Source organism: Phyllostomus hastatus, unplaced genomic scaffold (genome assembly GCF_019186645.2).
Source record: "Phyllostomus hastatus isolate PE091 unplaced genomic scaffold, TTU_PhHast_1.1 phas_contig_1300, whole genome shotgun sequence".
Lineage (NCBI taxonomy): Eukaryota > Metazoa > Chordata > Mammalia > Chiroptera > Phyllostomidae > Phyllostomus > Phyllostomus hastatus.
This window is the reverse complement of record NW_025333571.1, coordinates 165246-183101: the sequence shown is the minus strand read 5'-3', so window position 1 is coordinate 183101 and position 17856 is coordinate 165246.

Here is a 17856-nt window from a genome sequence, read left to right as displayed (position 1 = left end):
GGAGGAATTTAACATGATGGATACATTTGAACATCACCAGTAATATACACACCAAGAGAAATTAACTCTCATAACCAGAGGGAGAATTAAGAGCTCAGGGGTTTTGTGTTCAGGTGACAGGAATTTTCATCTGACCATGTTTCCTTTACAAAGCAGAGTGTAAGCTAAGAATGGAGCGTGACCCTCGGGCACATTGACCCAGTGCTGGAGGAGGTGGGATATCTGTGTGGATCATTTGGAGACAGAAGCAAGGATGCTACAGAGAAGCAGACAGTTTTCCCAGGTCGTTTTCCTTCAGTGAATGTTGGTGCTCAATGTTCAGAATCCTCGGTGCCTCATTTAATTTTATTCTGTAGACTCTGGAAAATCCAGGTTCAAACACTGGGGACATGGAAGAAACTCAGTTATGACTATGCCTGCTTACATTAGGATATAGGTTGAGGTGGGCAGGAAATATTAAAATACAGAAATTTTATTATGGAAACTTTTTATGCCAATCACAAATATGAAATAACAGATATAAGTAAACTTACTGATATGAAAATCAATATTTTTATGTATCCATTGATTATTCAAGGTGAATTCATCATTCAAATAGCCTCCCATTTTTCCAGCTGGTGGATGTAACTTTATGTAAACAGATTATCATCTGTGGCTCAGCTTTATGTTCAGCATCAGGGTCTGTGTCTGTGTGGACATGTGGCAAAGCTCTAATCCTGGAGCTGTTGAGGGCAAATGTAGTGGCCCTCTTCTTCATGAATAGTTAATTTCAGAAGAACCATCTTCTCTCTCTCACAGTCCCTCTTCATGTCTGCATTGGGCCCTTGGTACAGCTGCCTCCATGACCATACCTGATGGGCATCCACTGAACTTGAACCCGATGTACAGTGTGTATCAATGTAAGAATGGGAAAATGAACTCTGTACATTAAGGGTGAATTAACTTCATCTGAGCTGATACATATTCAGGATTGACACTTCATTACATTGTGATTTTCCTCATTGTTTAATAAGTTTAATCAGTTCAGTGTATCTTCCTTTTTCCTGAAATAGCCACACGTACCATCTGGAGTCACTCAGATAAGAAAGTACTGGCTTGGAAATGTACCCTTGTCCCAGGTTTGAGGTAAGCTCTACACACCTGTGTAGTGTATCTCAGACAGACAGGCATCATGACTGAATGTCTCAATTTGGCTCACAATTGTTTAATGTCTATCAGGGGAAATTCTGTTTAAACCTACAATTTATTAGAGACTCTCATGGAGAATCTGAACTGGTTATTTTTTTTTGATGGATCACATATCAGTATTAACCATGCAGGCGTGTAACCAGGACATACTATCATGATAGAACTTTCCATCAGTAGCCATCCCTCCATCTGATGTAAAATCAGCGCAAACATCAAAAGGTACTGCAATTCTTAGGGCTTGTACATCAGGACAAACCAGAAAAGAAACAGAGGTCAGTGTATGGATTGGAATTATTTACAAATAAAGTGAGCCCTCATGTCTCTCCTAATCTCAATCATATGGACAGTTAAGGAAATCTGGAAACATTCATCCATCATGGAGACTGGAATAAGGTGAGGGTGGAAGTCAATTAAAAAACATATGGCATGAAATCTAAGATGCTGTGATAAATCATTATTCCGAAATAATCAGACTTAACCTACATTGTATCCCATCTGAAGTCTCAAAGGATGTATCTAGAAAGGAATCTAAAGTCAATAGCATAATATGTCCATGTCTAGCTTATGACTTCATGTAAAAATATAGAAAACTTATAACTATACCTCACTTAGATATGTGGTTTCTCAAGGAAGCTGCCTGTTGCATTAGATAATTCCAAACTAATCTTGTTAAAATCCTATTTCAAACTCCATGCATGGTGTAGACACACTGGTATCATCTTCAATCAACACTGGTGTGAAAACTCCCAAAGACAATGGAGGTTGCTTCCTTCCCCTCTATTACCAGACACAGAAAATCCTGGGCCAATGTTGAAAGTGAGACTGGACCAGGGAGAATCATCAAGTGCCCTCTGAACAACTTCTTCCAGCTCCACCATTCATGTGGCATGAATATGTTGTATTAATACTGAGTGCATTTCGGTGATACCTGGAGGTAATTCCTTGACACAGTGTGTGTTGCATTCAGCTGGTAGTAGCTGCTTGAATTTGCATTTCCCCTCTTGCACATGCAATCATGGAGGTTTTTACCATACAGCATCACCACAAAACCAGCGCTGTGCTGTGTACCCAGGACTCCCAAAACTTCATGGTCCCCACCAACTACAATCTCTGAAGAAAATTAAAAACAACACTTTTACATAAAATAATTTAACTTGAGAAACCCTGAGCCTTGGCTGGCATAGCTCAGTGGATTGAGTGCGGGCTGCAAACCAAAGTGTCGCAGGTCCAATTCCCAGTCAGAGCACATGCCTTGGTTGCAGGCCATGGCCCCCAGCAACCGCACATTGATGCCCCCTCCCTTCCCTCTCTAAAAATAAATAAATAAAATCTTTAAAAAAGAAACCCTGAACTCCCATGTTGAAAGTTCCTAAAAATATTTCTGGTGGACAATCCTCTTCAACTCAGGACACACGAGTCATCCCTGTGACATAGGAATGGAAGGAATGATGCTGTCACTGACTTTCACTCACAAATGGACTCTTCCCTGCTGCATCCAAGTGGGAAAATAGTGAATATGGATCATGTTTATACCCCCTCCTGTCACCCACATATTAAAGGTACCTTTCTAGTGCATGCTAACATGCTCTGTGGTCTTCCATCAGTGAGTTCCATCTGTTGCAGTGAATGTGACAGAAAACTTGCTCATGGACCTCACTGGAAAGAATGTGGAAAGAATCTAATCAGGTGTTTGAGCAGCAAATGGAGCACAGAAACTCCATGGATTTCTTCTTTGGATTTAGTTTTTTATGCAAGGAATCACACAAAATCCCAACCAATGGGAAGGGCAGTTTAAAAGGGCTTCTTAAACTGATGGTTCTCAAAGATCCTGGGGAAGTATCTCATCTTTGGCAGCAGAAAGCTGAGCCAATATTTCAAAAACCTTTGATAAAGAAGAGATATTGCCAAAGACAGTGGTCCAAGATCCATTCTAACTTCATCATCATCATCATCATCAGCAGCAGCAGCATCATCATAGTCTTCATAATCTTTATCTTAATCTTCAGCATTATTTGGTAACTTAAAATTATTATTTTCATTTTGTGTAGACATGGTGGTTGTTCACATATAAAGATCGTTTATTTCATTTTTTGTTAAGTTTATGATACTTAAGTGTAATTGGTATTTGTATTTTACTTTATTTTAATTTTGCTGACATCTGAAGACTTATTTGATGAATACTCTATACCCCCTTGGGATATGTGTCAGCCATGAGTGTGGACATCCACACCAAGCTGTTCTGGTACCTTCTGCTCAGTGGGGCTTCACCTACACTTGGTTCTGTGAACATGATGCCATGTGAGTGACAGTCACCACCAGTGGTCTTTGTTCTCTGGCATCGGGTCCACACACCTCTGGTGCTCACTGCCCAGTATGTAAGTGTCCTGCTGAAGCTAGCTTAGGCAATGAGCTGTGTTGGCCTGGGCTGCACTGTAGAGTCCAGCAGAGCCTTTGGTTAGAATCAGCTGAAGTGGATAAAGGGGGATTGATATTTCATTAGAATTGGGCACAAGAGTGCCTGAAAGAGACTGCATTTTTTCCACATGAGGATATTTTCTTTCTTTACAACAATTTTTTTCTAACTCAGATAATTCAGAGCTGAGCTAGGAATCAGAAATTGAGAGTTTCCTTGAGAGAAACTCTTACAGGAGGAGGAAACCAGACTAGAAACCAGTCCAAACATACAACTTCACCTGTTCCTGGGATGGTCCTTCTGTTCTGGGACCCTGAGCACCCCCTGGTATTACCAGATGCTCCTGCAAGTAGGTCTGTGTCTGGGATGACTTCACCTCATGTGTGTCTCACACAGCAACACACAGCCATGCCCTTGGATCTCAGGCTGCTAAGCTTCCTATAGGCTGTAGTCATGGACTTACATGCAGTCATGGTGACTCTGCCCTGTGACTTCTCTGCATAATTTGTGTCATTATCTATAGGGTCAACTATTCACATATACTCAAGTCATTTTCCTCGAGTTGATTCCACCCAGTGCATATAGTAGTCTGTGAAGATGTATCCAGAAGTTTTGTCAGAGACCTTCACTGAGGCTCCAGGCTTCACCCCAGCCTTAGACAACACCAGCTTCACCTGAGCATGAGCACCTGTGGAGAGGATACTGGAGTGGGTGGAAATCCCTCTTGACTGTCCCTGGACCCTTCCTCAACTCAGGGTCTGGGGAGGCCCTTACATGTGGCCAAGGCCACCAGGAAGACAACTCTGATTTCAAAGTCCATGGCTAGGGACTGTGACACCAGGAGTCCTTTAGGGGAGGGTGTGGTTGTGGGTGATGCTTTCAGGGCACAGACAGACCCACATTCAACATAGTCTACCTCTTCTAATTTGCAAATCCATGAGGCAGAGTGTTTTATATCTGAAGACTTGACCCCACCTAAGTGAATATGGAGGACACAGTGATCGTGCTCACAGTGAGTTAGAGAGTGTAAGTGCTAATCCATGATGTAGGGTATGTGTCCCCTTCAAGTCCCTGAGCTCTGTGCAGACATAGCTCCTCCCACTGAGGCTCCCACAAGACAAGATCCTCATTGAGAACACAACGTTAACTTACACACCAGCTGTGCTTGTTCTAGTCTTTAATAGCTGAACATCTCATTCCTGGGTCAGTGCATATTCAACATGTTTCACCTAGTTTGTTAATAAATCCTTCACTGCCCCTAGCTCCTTAACATTCATTTATAAAAGCACTTTAGAAATACACCCATTGTCTTTGGTTCTATTGTCTTATCAAGCTTGGTAAATGCTCTGACAGAATAAGATATTTGAAGTGGTCTCTTGTCCAACTTGTATTTAAGGTTGTTGTTGTTGTTGTTGTTGTTGTTGTAGTTGTTGTTGTTTTAATGAACAGGAAGATCCAGGCCATTAGAAGTAATCCATCCCCAGAAACCTCTGTAGCTGATGCTAGGGCAGCAGCCCTGAATTCATTGGTTTCTTGTGACTTGTGTTCCCCAGCACATGCCCTGCACAGGAAAGTCCCATCTGGGCTCACAGGGCATGGATGCCTTAGTGGCACTAATGTAAAAAACAAAACAAAACAAAAACAAGAAAAACAATGTATGGAGAAGGTGTAGCAATTGGCCAAACATGGGAAAAACTTTTTGCAAAGTTTTATCATGGAAATTACTTGGTGAATTATACTCCACATCTGGGTAGACCGGTTAAAGTAGATAGTGATCAAATTGACACATTAAATGAGAAAAATCACAGCTATACCACACAGGTGATAAACTTATTGGTGAAAATGAAAAAAAAATATGTCTTTTTACCAACTCACTGATTCGAAGACTGATTCATCCTCTTTATTCAGGCAAAAAAAAGAAATGAAATATTTCCATCTGGAACAACATGAATTGATCTAGAGAGTTTTAAGCTGAGTGAAAAAAGTGTGACGGATATACAGAAATACCAAATGATCCACTTATATGTGGAATGTAAATAAATAAACAAGAATAGAATTAGGCACATATATGCTGAGAACAGACTAGGGATTTCCAGTGGGGGGAAATTTGGGAGCCTGGTGGAAAAATTAAAGGGATTAAATAGTACAAATAAGCAGTTACAGACTAAACACAGGAATGCAAAGTATTACACAGTCGATGATATTAAATACCAGGTGCAGTGCAAGGTGGGTACTGGGTCTATTGAGACATGGCATCACATATTATGTAAATGTCTGACCACTCTCTTGTAGGCTAGAAACTCGTATAAAATACTATACAGAATGATAACATCAATTGAAAAGAAGAAAAATTACATTATCCCAAATTCCATGAGGCTAAGGCAAAGGTGTGGGTCAGAGTGTGACAGGAAGGAGAAGTGGCTGAACCCGGGACTGTGCTCACAGGTGTCATCTTTACTGGGAAAATTCAGAAAGCCTTTCAGTTTTTTAGAGACTCCCATTGAGAACCACAGCCTAGTATTACTCACTGTGAATCATAACTCAGTGAATAACCTGGGGGCTGCTCAGCAGTTCTTAGTATAATAATCTGACTTACTGAAGGGCCTTCCCTGTTCCTCCCAGAGATTTCAATGTTGAGCATGATAAATATCCCATGTCACCTTGGGGTGTGTGTTTTCTGTCAGCTTGGACATCCACACCAAAATGCCCTGGGTACCTTTGCCTCTGTGTTATGTCACTTACACTTGGTTCTATGAGCATGTTTCCAATGCAATAATTATCACCACTGGTAAATTTTGACCTCAGGAATTGGGTTCAAACACTTCTGGTCCCTGCTGTCAAGCAGGCAACATCCTGCTACTGGCTGGTGTGATCACTAGGTTGTGTGGGACTGGGCTTCACTGGTGACTCCACCAGAGCCTCTGGTTGGATTCAGCACAAGTAGGTCAGAAGGTTTGATGATTCACTGGAACTGGGCATGAGAGTGCCTGAAGGAGACTGTGCCTTTTGTGCACAAGGTGATAGTTTCTTCCTTTACAGAAGACTTACCTCACTCACAGATTTCAGAAGTGAACACATAATTAGTAATCCAGAAAGGTTCACTAAAGGAAACAATTACAGGAAGAGGAAACCAGACAGTAAACAAGCAGAAACGTCCAAGTGCACCTGCTCCTTTGATGGTCCTTGTGTTAAAAATCCTGAGCACCCCAAGTGATCACAGCCTTGGTTATGTCCATGTGGCCAAGCTGGTAACAGTGAACATCTGGACCTCTGTCCTTTCCAATGACCCCCACTTCCCCTGTGACCCTAATACCAGGTAGTGTGAGGCACACTCAGTGAGGTTGTAGGATCCCTTTCCTGTACTGAAAGCATGAATGGGTGTCTGTATCTAGGGTTAGGTATTCTCCAGGGATGCATACCCTGTGGATTCAGTATAATGGAGAAGCTTGTGCATTATCTCTGACATGGTTCTAATTCAGCTGACATGAGGCAGGTTCACATAGAACTGTCACAGACAAAGGCTGCTAAAATCTGTTTTGGGTTGGGACCACTATTGTAGATGCATACAGTCCCTATTCTCTCCCCTCTGTTATCAGAAACACTTCCTCTCTCTTCCAGAGCTGCAGGGGCTCATCTCCCTGGGGACCACAGCTCTGCTTCCTCGTAATGAAGCCATAGAGCTCAGAACATGCCCATCTGACTCCAGGACAGAAGCCTGCCTGTGAGACACAGTTAAAAAACCTATCTCTGTGTGTATTGCTAGCATGTTCATATTCCCTAAACAAGCTGAAGGGCATCACAAAAGAATAAGGGCAGTTTGGCACTTCAATCTCCACAACCTCTCCCAGACTCCAAAGGGGCAAATGATCCCCTCAGCCCTGTGCTGCCCAACCAGGAGAGTAGGGGACAAGCCAGGCCATGCCCCTTTACTTTGCAATGCTACAGGACTAGGACGGAATGAATCTAGAGATTCAGCAGATGGGTGTGGGGTGCTGCCCATGTGCACAGGTTGAGCAACACTGGTGCTCTTCCTCAAGCCACACAGTCCAGACTCCCAGTGGTTCTCTGCCCACAGTCCTTGAAGAGAATAAGGGCCCCTGAAAGTCACTACTGGGTTAACCAAGTAGATCCTTCCTCCAGCCTGGGACTGCTGCAAGGACCCTCAAGCAGTCACAGATCCTGGTCTTGTAACAATGGGGTCATTCCCTCCCTGGGATGCCATCCTCAGAGTCCCCCATGTGGACCAAATTCCCACAACCAGATGCTATGTTGGTTCCCATTCCCAGCTCCCTGACTGCGGACTGCATGGACTGCGACCCCATGCTCCCAGAGGGATGCAGCTCCCAGGTGCAATATCCCTTGGACTTCCCCGTCACTGCACCTGTGGGAAGTGAGTTACCCTCTGTTTCTCTTTTCCCATCTTGGTCCCCGTTCATGTTTATAAAGTTTTAGACCAGGACTTCTGGCCAAGATGGAGGTATAGGTAGACACACCGTGCATCCTCACAAAACCAAAAGAAGGACAACAATTTAAAAACACAAAAACAACCAGAACTGACCGAAAATGGAAAGGGATGGAAGTCTGACAACTAAGGAGTTAAAGAAGACATATTCATTCAGACCTTTAGGTGGGGCAGAGCCAGGAAGCCTCACATAGAGGACTCCTGGCAAGGCAGTGGCTGGAGGATCAGGGCAGGCCAGGTGACAGATGGCAGTCCTAGTGATGTGGTGGATCGTGAAACAGGAAGGGCAATGTTACAGCTGGCCAGCAAGGCAGCAGCTGGATACCTGGCAAGTCAGCAGTTGGTGGAGCAGAAGGTCCTATATCCGAGCTCAGATAAACTGGGAGGGACAGTTGGTGAGTCAAACAGACCACACAACCCAGGGTGCCAGTGCAGGGAAATAAAGCCTCAAACCACCAACTGAAAACACCTGTGAGAGTTGAGCCAGAAGTCGAAGAAACTCTCAGCCTCACAGGAGAGACCCACAGGGTCCTAGAACGTACAGAAACAAACCCACATGGGATTCAGCACCAAAAGGGTCCAAATTTGCTTGTGGGTAGTGGGGGGAGTAACTGAAATCCAGTAGAGTGGAGCAAACACCATTATTCCCTCTTGAACCCCTTTCCCACATACAGCATCACAATGCAGCGATGTGTGCTGCCCCACCCTGCTGAACACCTAAGGCCCTGCCCCTTACTATATAGCAGGCACATGGAGACCAAAAAAAAATGGTCCAAATGAAATAACAGATCGAAGCTTGAGAAAAAAAAATATGAGTAGGCGATGAAGAGATAGCTAACCTATCAGTTGCACAGTTCAAAACACTAGTAATCAGGATGCTCACAGGATTGGTTGAGCAGGGCTGCAAATCAGATTGAAAAATGAAGGCTATGCTAAATGAAATACAGGAAAATGTACAGAGAACAATAGAGATGGGTTGGAAACTGGTACTCAAATCAATGGTGTGGACCAGAAGGAAGAAGGACACATTCAACCAGAACAGAATGAAGAGACAAGACTGGGAAAAAAAAAAAGAGGAGAGGATTAGGAACCTCCAGGACATCCTTAAATATTCAAATATCTGAATTATAGGGGTACCAGAAGGGGAAGAGGAAGAACAAGAATTTAAAAACATATTTGAAGAAATAACAAAGGAGACCTTCCCCAATCTGGAAAAGGTAATAGACTTCCAGGAAATCCAGGAAGCTCAAGAGAGTCCCAAAGAAGTTGGACCCATGGAGGAACATATGAAGGCACATCAAAATTACATTACCCACGATGAAAAACAAGGAGAGAATCTTAGAAGCAGCAAGAGAAAAAAAAGACAATTACTTACAAAGGAATTTCCATAAGACTGTCGGCTCATTTCTTAAGAGACCTTACAGGAAAGAAGGGGCTGGAAAGAAGTATTCCAAGTCATGAAAGTGAGGGACCTACATTCAAGATTACTCTGTCCAGCAAAGCTGTCATTTACAAGGGAAGGGCAGATAAAGTGCTTCTCAGATAAGTTCAAGTTAAAGGAGTTCTTTATCATCCAGTCCTAATTATATGAAATGTTAAAGAGACCTATTTAAGAAAAAATATTTAAAAATATGAACAGTAAAATGACAGAAAACACACAGTTATTACCAACGGAACCTAAAGAAAATATAAAAGCAAATGAAGAAAACAGATAGAACAGGAACACAACCACAGAAATGGAGATGACATGGAGGATTATAAACAGGGAAGTGGGAAAGGGAGAGAGGGGAAAATGTACAGAGAATAAGTATCATAAATGGTAGGTAGAAAACAGACAGGGGGAGGTTAAGAATAGTATAGGAAATGTAAAAGCCAATGAACTTATATGCATGACCCAAGGGTATGAACTAAAAGGGGGGAATGTGGGTGGGAGGGGTTGTGCAGGGCAGAGGGGAATAAGGGGGGGGATGGGACAACTGTAATAGCATAATCAATAAAATAGATTTTAAAATAATAAATGTTTATGCAATGTTTAAAAAAGTAAATACATAAAACTTACAAAAAAAGTTCAAGACCATCTACACTTCAACTGGTTTTTCAAGTAGATAGCTCTGGTTTGAGCATGTGGATGGGACTTCAATCTTTCTGGTCAGCTGATATTCCCTAATATGAAACCCAGTCATCTTAACAGAGGTCCACTTTGTGTTCATTTGTATTCTGCCACCGGTAGGGACAGCAGCTATGAAACAGTGGCATCCTGTGGATGAAGTTTCTGTCATATGTAACTGACCCTGTTGTGTCAAAAGTTTATGAGACAGAATTCACCATGTTGCCTGCCTGCACCACAAACAGGGATGTGGTTCCTCTCAGGAGAGAAGAGGAAGGAAGACAACAAATTTTGGGTGATCTTACTTCTACGTGGAACCTTTAAAAATTATTAATAAGATCATATTTGTGGTTTTCTGAGGTGGTGGTTGGACAGTGGGAGAATCAGATGATGATGATCTGACAAACTTCCACTTGTAGGATGAGGAAACCCTGGGGATTTAATAGGCAACTCTAAAACAGGGAAATCTTGTCAGATGATTCAATGTGGATGGACCTTGAGGACTTTATGATGACAGAAATAAGACGGTCACAGAAAGATACTTCTGTATGATCCCACTTATGCACAGTGTCTCTCTAGAGTAGGCAAGAGTATCCAAGCAGGAAGTAGAAGGGTGAGTGCAAGAGCTGGGAGGAGGGGAAGATGGCATGTGCATAAAGTGTCATATTTTGCAAGATGAATGTATTCTGCAATTTATTCTAAGTCAATGTGAGTGTAATTGACATTATGAAATTGTACAATTCATATAGCTGAGGGTACATTTGTATTTTTTACCACAGTTGCTAATTTTTAAATATGTAAAACTAGAAGTCACAATTTTATGTTGTTCCCATTACATCTAGTTTGTGAGATCCAGCCCAGCTCTGTAACAGGCTAGCCCCATGTCAGCCACTACGAACACACTGTGTTTACTATGCACTATGGTGAGGTTTCTGTTTCTGTCCTAATTTACCTTCACACTTTGCTAACAGAAGCAGAGAATGGAGTAGAGTGGGGGAGATGCATGGAGATACCAGGTAGACCATGTGGTCCTCCCACACTTTATCCACCTGTACAGTTAACATGTACCTTTCCTCCCAGTTTTTCTCCTTATTCATGTGACTATCTTTTAATTGTGCACTTTCCTAGCATTATAAAGATTATTAGGAAACTCTAAAGTTATAGTAGAAAATTCATCTTTAGCATGCTTAATGGAGGTTATGGAAATAAGTAAATGATGCCTTTGTATCTTGACACAGGTGTTGATGGTGTTGTTTCTCTGCTTTTACCTGGTGATAAAAGATGGGTTGGAATAAGTTTTTGAATAGGATCCTGAAAGTATTTGACCAGTAAGTGTAAATTCACTCATAATCAAACCTTTGCAGTTATAGATTTACTTATTAATCCTCAGGATTTCATCAATTCCAGACACATAATTTTACTTGTAATGATTGCTACAGCAGGAGGTAAATATAAAACAAACACTAGTTAAAGTCACCTATGAATATATGTTGTAGTAATTGTACTAGGGGACCATCTGCCCTGGAAAAAAATTGGCTAGAGCATTAACATGTAGAAAACACCCTGACACATTTTACAGAAAATAGTGTGCGATGACATGATCAGTTTTGCATTACAGCTCATATGTGACTGCATATCTTTTTGAAAAAGAAGTATGTGAGAGGTTGAAGATGGTGGCGAGTTAGGTGGAAGCAGAGCCCACTTCTCCCTGTTCCCAGCTGGAACCCCTAACTGATCTTATGAGGAATAGAGTGAGCAGCCAACAGAATCCCAGCTTCTGGGTTCTGAAGTATAAAGTCAGGAGGCCAAATTGTAGGCGATATTGAAAACAGACAGTGAGGGGATTGCATTAGGACGTTAAGGTCCCTGAGATCTGCACAGGAACCTAGGCTGCTGTGTCCCTCCTCCGGCCACCTGCTGTGGGATACTTGGAGGAGAGAAGGATCCCCAGCTCTGTTCCCTACCAGAGCAGGGAAGGCAACCGAGCACCAGAAGGGACCCGGATACTTGAACTTGCTGGAATAATAGAGACAAAGAGAAAGACACACAGAGGCAGTATACACCCTCTGGGGCTATGGACGCTGGCTTCGTCCAATTGGAGAACCAGTGACACCTGGAGAAGGGAGAAGAATTGGGCCATGTGAGACCCTGATTGGGATAGTCTGCGGTCTGGAAAGAAAGTTGGGCTGTGTGAAAAGCAAGGTGCTTTTTAAGAACGGTAAGTTTAAACAAGAGGCTTAAAACAAAACAAAACAAACAAAAAAAAAACAAGGTTTGTAATTTCTTTGTTAGAACTCTCATGAGCATCTGCCTCACCTGGCAGGGGATTTGAGCCATGTGCTCGCACTGCACTCAGGCAGCTTGCAGGGTCACTGATTTGCTCAGCTCACCCTGAGGCTGATTCAAGCCACTTGCCTGCACTTGACTGAGGTTGGTAGCCAGTCAGCTGAGTTGTGCCACTTGCCTGGAGGCTGACAGGTGCTGATGGCACTGCAGCTGATTCTGGCTGCTCGAGGCACCCCTCAACCCTATGCTGGTTTAAGATGCATGTCTGAGCTTGCCTAAGCTGCTCGCCCTGAGGCTGAGTGGTGCAGCACGCAGAGCAGCTCACTGGCATGGCTTTCCCAGCACTGGGCTCCAGCCACTGTGGGCAGGCAAAGAGAAAGGAGGAGGCCCAGCACACTAACATAATGAAACTGGTGGATTAAAGGTGCAGACCTAGTGCAGATGGACAGTGGGGCCTCAGCAGCTCATGGGGGATTTGGGCTGGAAGCTGGGCAAATGTGAATATTGTGTCCCAGACCTGGTCTCCATCCTCACAAAAGTACAGGAAGTGGAAAAAAGGAAGCCCAGTCCCCCTCTTCCTGTGGCATCCAGGAAGATCAGCAGAACTCACTCAAAGGGTTAAAAGTAAGGAGAAGGCTTATTTTTTTCTTCTGTGCATCTTTTTTCTTCCCCCAAGTGAGACAATATGACCTGGAGTTTTGAAAGGTCCAGAGACAGATCCAAAGGGAGAGCACAAGGCTACCCCAAAACCTGTGAAACTGAGACAAATTTCACTTTGCTATCCCATAGAACTGGCATTTCATTGTTTATTTGTATTACTATTATTTTTACTTGTATTTTATTAATATTTTTAAATTTCACTTATTTTTGTTCCCCTTTCTTTATTTTATTTCTCTGTTTTATGACATGGTTTGACTGGTTTCTCTTATTCTATCTTTCATATTGTGTTTTAATGTCCCTTCTTCCACTTCACTTGTGTTCCAGTAACACACTACTCTTGATAGTGTACTTTCTATTCTGGTTATCCAAATCATATATTTCTTGTCATATTATTGCTGTTCCACTGCTATTGTAAATAACTGTTGCTCCATAAAATTGTAAATACAGTACAGTACCTCTCCCTGAGCTTAGCCCATTTCACTTTATTCCTGAGAATTATTATTGTTCTGGTTAACTCTATTCTCTCCCACACTACACCTACTTTCTTCCTTTACTCTCACTGTATCTCATCATCTAACCTTACAAAAGTGCTGTGTTTTCTGGATTGAGCTCACAATCCTTCTCCCCTCTAACAAGACTCTTATCTCTCTTTCACCTTTTATAAAAAGTGGCTAGTGGGGTGTAATATCATGGTTATTTTTGAGCTTATCAAAAGAATTTCCTGTCTCCTCTTTACTTGTTGGTACTTTAAATTCCGTAGAATATTCTCCCACTGCCTTAATCCATTTTGATGACCCTTTGCCACTGATCACATACAAGAATAGGTGGGAGCTGCAAACGTCAGTATACCCACTGGAGGAGAAAACCCACCACCACCAAAAAAAACAAAACAAAACAAAACAAAACAAAACAAACAAAAAAAACTACCAAAAGGTAAAAGCTCAAGTAGAACAAGATAGCCCAGACAAACAGAAGAAAGGACAAAAATAGAGCAACCACACAAGGAGATCAAAGAGAACACACAACTGAATACCATAGAATTTCTGCCATAGAAATTCACCCAAAAAAGACAGCTAGCAAAGTGAAACATCAGGAAGTGCAGAAACAAAAAGAGTCGCCTAAAATGAGGAGACAAAAAAAGAGCCTGCATTCAAAAGTAATGGAACTTTCCCCACTAAAAGAGCTAAATGAAATGGAAGTAAGCCAACTATCAGATATAGAATTCAAATTATGGGTTATAAAGATGGTCAGGGAAGTCACTGACAACTACAAGGAACTGAGTGAGAATTACAACAGTATGAAACAGGAAATAGAAATAATAAGCAAAAGCCAGGAAGAAATGAATGATAAAATTTTGGAAATAAAAAGCACACTAGAAGGAATTACAAGCAGGTGGGATGAAGCAGAGGACCAAATTAGTGAACTGGAAGACAAAGTGGAAAGAAACACCCAGGCACAGCAGCAGCATGGAAAAAAAAAGTCTAAAAAAATATGAAGATGGCTTAAGGGAACTCCAAGATAACATGAAAGACAGCAACATTCAAACCATAAGAATACCAGAAGGAGAAGAAAAGGAATAAGGGAGAGAAATCTAATTTGAAAAAAAAAATATGACAAAAATGTCTGAACCTGAAGAGGGGAAAAAAGAGAAAACATGCAAGTTCAGGAAGCACAGATGCAACAGGGGAGCCCCAAATAGGGATTTGTAATAGGGTCCAGAAGAGCTTAGGGGTAATTGTCTTCACACCACAGGCACACCTGCCCAGAATGTGGGAAGCTCTGGACCATTGTGAGAGCAGCCAGAAATGGGCTGCAGAGGAAGATTATTACTGGGATTTAAACGAAGGCACAGCAGCCATTGGGTGTCTCTCTTTTTGGGAGCATACATCTGTTTAGGACTATACCGCTTTGGTGTCTTGGTTGGGACCATGAGGCTTGGGTGAGAGTCAGGACCACGAGGCTTTGGAAGTGCTCCCCTTTACCACGTGGAGGGTGCTGGGAGGACTGTGCATTTGTGGGGAACTTTAGTTTGTGTTATTTCAAATTCATAATAAATTAATTTCCTTTTCATTGATATCTGGCATTGAGAGGCATCTTTCCTCTGGTGGCAGACACAAGGAACTGGGGTATTCCTTTCGGGTAATAGTTTATTGCCTTGGCTGCCCTTGCCTCCCCCCCACCCCTTTTGTACTGTAACAGTTTTTGGTGACCACAAATGGACAATAATAATCTGTGGCAGACCAACCCCCTCAGGTGTGAGAGAGTGAGGCTTAGGAGTTTTCCTAGTCTCGAGGATTTCTCTACACTCCTCCTGAGGGCATCAGCCACCTATCAGGCCTGGAAAGGTGAAAAGGAAATGAAACAGGGAGGGGACAGAGATGTGAAAGTGTTTGGGTTGAAAACTTGGTTTCTGAGTGTTTTTTGTTTGTTTGTTTTGTTTTTGTTTTTTTTTTTTTGAATAGTTGAGCAGGAATGATGGGCAATAGATGGGGAAATACCTGGTCTTTGTGCCATTTGTATTATTTTTGCTCTAAACTTTGCTTGCTTTGTGTGAACTGTAAGAGTAGTTCTGAGCCAGTCCCTAAGTGGAGCCCATTGGGTAGGATCCTCAGGGACTGGGAGAACTACCATACTAAGTCGACATACAAGATTCCCTTGACTAAGCAGTTAATGGTTTATTATTGTAACACAGTGTGGCCTACTTATGTTTTGGGTGATGAGCTGAGATGGCCCATGAATGGTTCTTTCCATGAGTTACTGCATAATTGATAGATTGAAACAGTGTTGCCAGCGGTGTGAAGTATCGGAAGAGTTACACTACCTTAATGCATTTATAATATTGCACAACAGCCTTGTGCCAGAGGCAGAGGAGCGTGTGATGGTCCAGAAGGAGAAAAGTGGTCTCAGAACCCCTCCCTGAGAGAACACAGGAAGAGAGAGAGAAGGAGGAGATGAACCTCATTAATGCTCTGAACCCAGTCCCTGGGGGCTCACAGGCAGGGGGAACTCCAGTGGTGCTGCTGCCTCCTCAAGAGGTGAGGCCCTGCCATGACTCTCCCCTCCTTGCAGGTGGGAGACATCTGCACCACAGATTCGCACCCTCTGTGAGTTGGCTCTGCTCACCATTCCCACCAACAGGTGGGAGAGGTCTCCTTGGCTCCCTAAACCAGAGTGGAAGGGCCCTTCCTATATTTAAATGTGGGTGTAGCTTGTGTTCTGCCCCTACCCCCACATGTGGGTGGGGCCTGCACTTTGTCTGTGCCCCTGGTACCCCATCTCCAGTGGGTGGGGGTCGGCTCTGGAGTCCTTCTGCTGCAGCAGCAGGTGGGCGGCGCCTTTGAGGCCTCCCTGGCTCCCCAAGCCAGAGTCACCCTGCCACCCTCACAGGTGGGTGGGGCCTGCACATTGCCTCTGCAGGGGGCACCCCACCCCCAGTTGGTGGGTGGCAGCTTTGCTCCTCAGCCCCACCAGCAGGTGGGAGGGGCCTGCATTTTTCCTCCACCCACCCCCTGAGGGTGGGGGGCATCTCCACAGGGCTGTTCCCCTTACAAGTGGAAGGGTCCTGGCCCAATCTGCAGGGTGAAGCCTTGGGGCACCACCCTCCGCAGGTGGTAGGGGCCTCCATGAGGCCACCTTCACAGCTAGTGGAGGTTTCTACACCTCCAGCCTTGCAGGTGATGAGAACTGCCACTGCCGTGATAGCCGTCCCTCCACAGGCGGTAGGAGCCACTTAAGTGCTGTTTCCTCATGTAACTGACCCTGAAGTGGAGATTTCAAAGCCAACTGCTTCACCTCCATCTGTTGAGGAATGTGTCTCACCCCCGAGAACTCGCCAGGGTACCTCCTATAACCAGGAAGCTTTCAAAGGTGTAGCCAGCCAATACTTTTTGAGGCAATACCCAATAGGTGGAATAAATGAAGAAGGGCAGCCCACTGGTTATTACGGGGCTCATACTCCATTCTCCACTTCCAACTTGCTGAACTGGAGGAATGCCAATCCCTCATATAGGGGTGATCCTCAGAAGATTGCAGATCTTATTGCCTCTATTTTTGCCACTCAACCACCCAAACGAGGCAGACGTACAGGCCCTCCTGAACATTTTGCTAACAGCAGACAAAAGACAGTTGGTTCTAAATAGGGCTAATCAGGAGGCCCAGTATCTCTGAGATGAAGACACCAAGGTGATTCTTAACCCAGTGGAGGCAATTCCTCGGGTAGATGCTCAGTGGGGCCCGAATAGCAGAGATGCCTTAACCTCTTTGAGACACTATAGAAAGTGCATATTGGAAGGACTTAGGAAAGGAGTGCCCAAGCAGAGGAGTCTGAACCTGATACAGGCTCTCCAGCAGAAGCCAGATGAGGATGCTTCTGAATTTCTAGAGAGGATCTATCAGGCCTATAGGAAATACACGGAGGTTGATCCAGAGGCACCAGAGAACGTGAGAATGGTAAACATGACTTTTATTGGGCAGAGTGCTCCGGATATCAGGAACAAACTTCAGCGTGTAGACGGAATACTGGGAATGAGCTCCTCCCAGCTAGTGGACATAGCCTTTAAAGTTTACAATGTCCAGGAAGCAGGGAAGGCCAAAGGGGCCACAGTGCTTTTGGAGTTAGCCCAGGGAAACCGAAAGAAGTGGGGCCCTAGGGAAGAAAGGGGAAACTCATCAGGTGCCCGCCACTGGGCCAGCAGCAAAAGGGGCCCTAAGGAGAAGAAGAAAGGTGCACTAGGCTGTTAT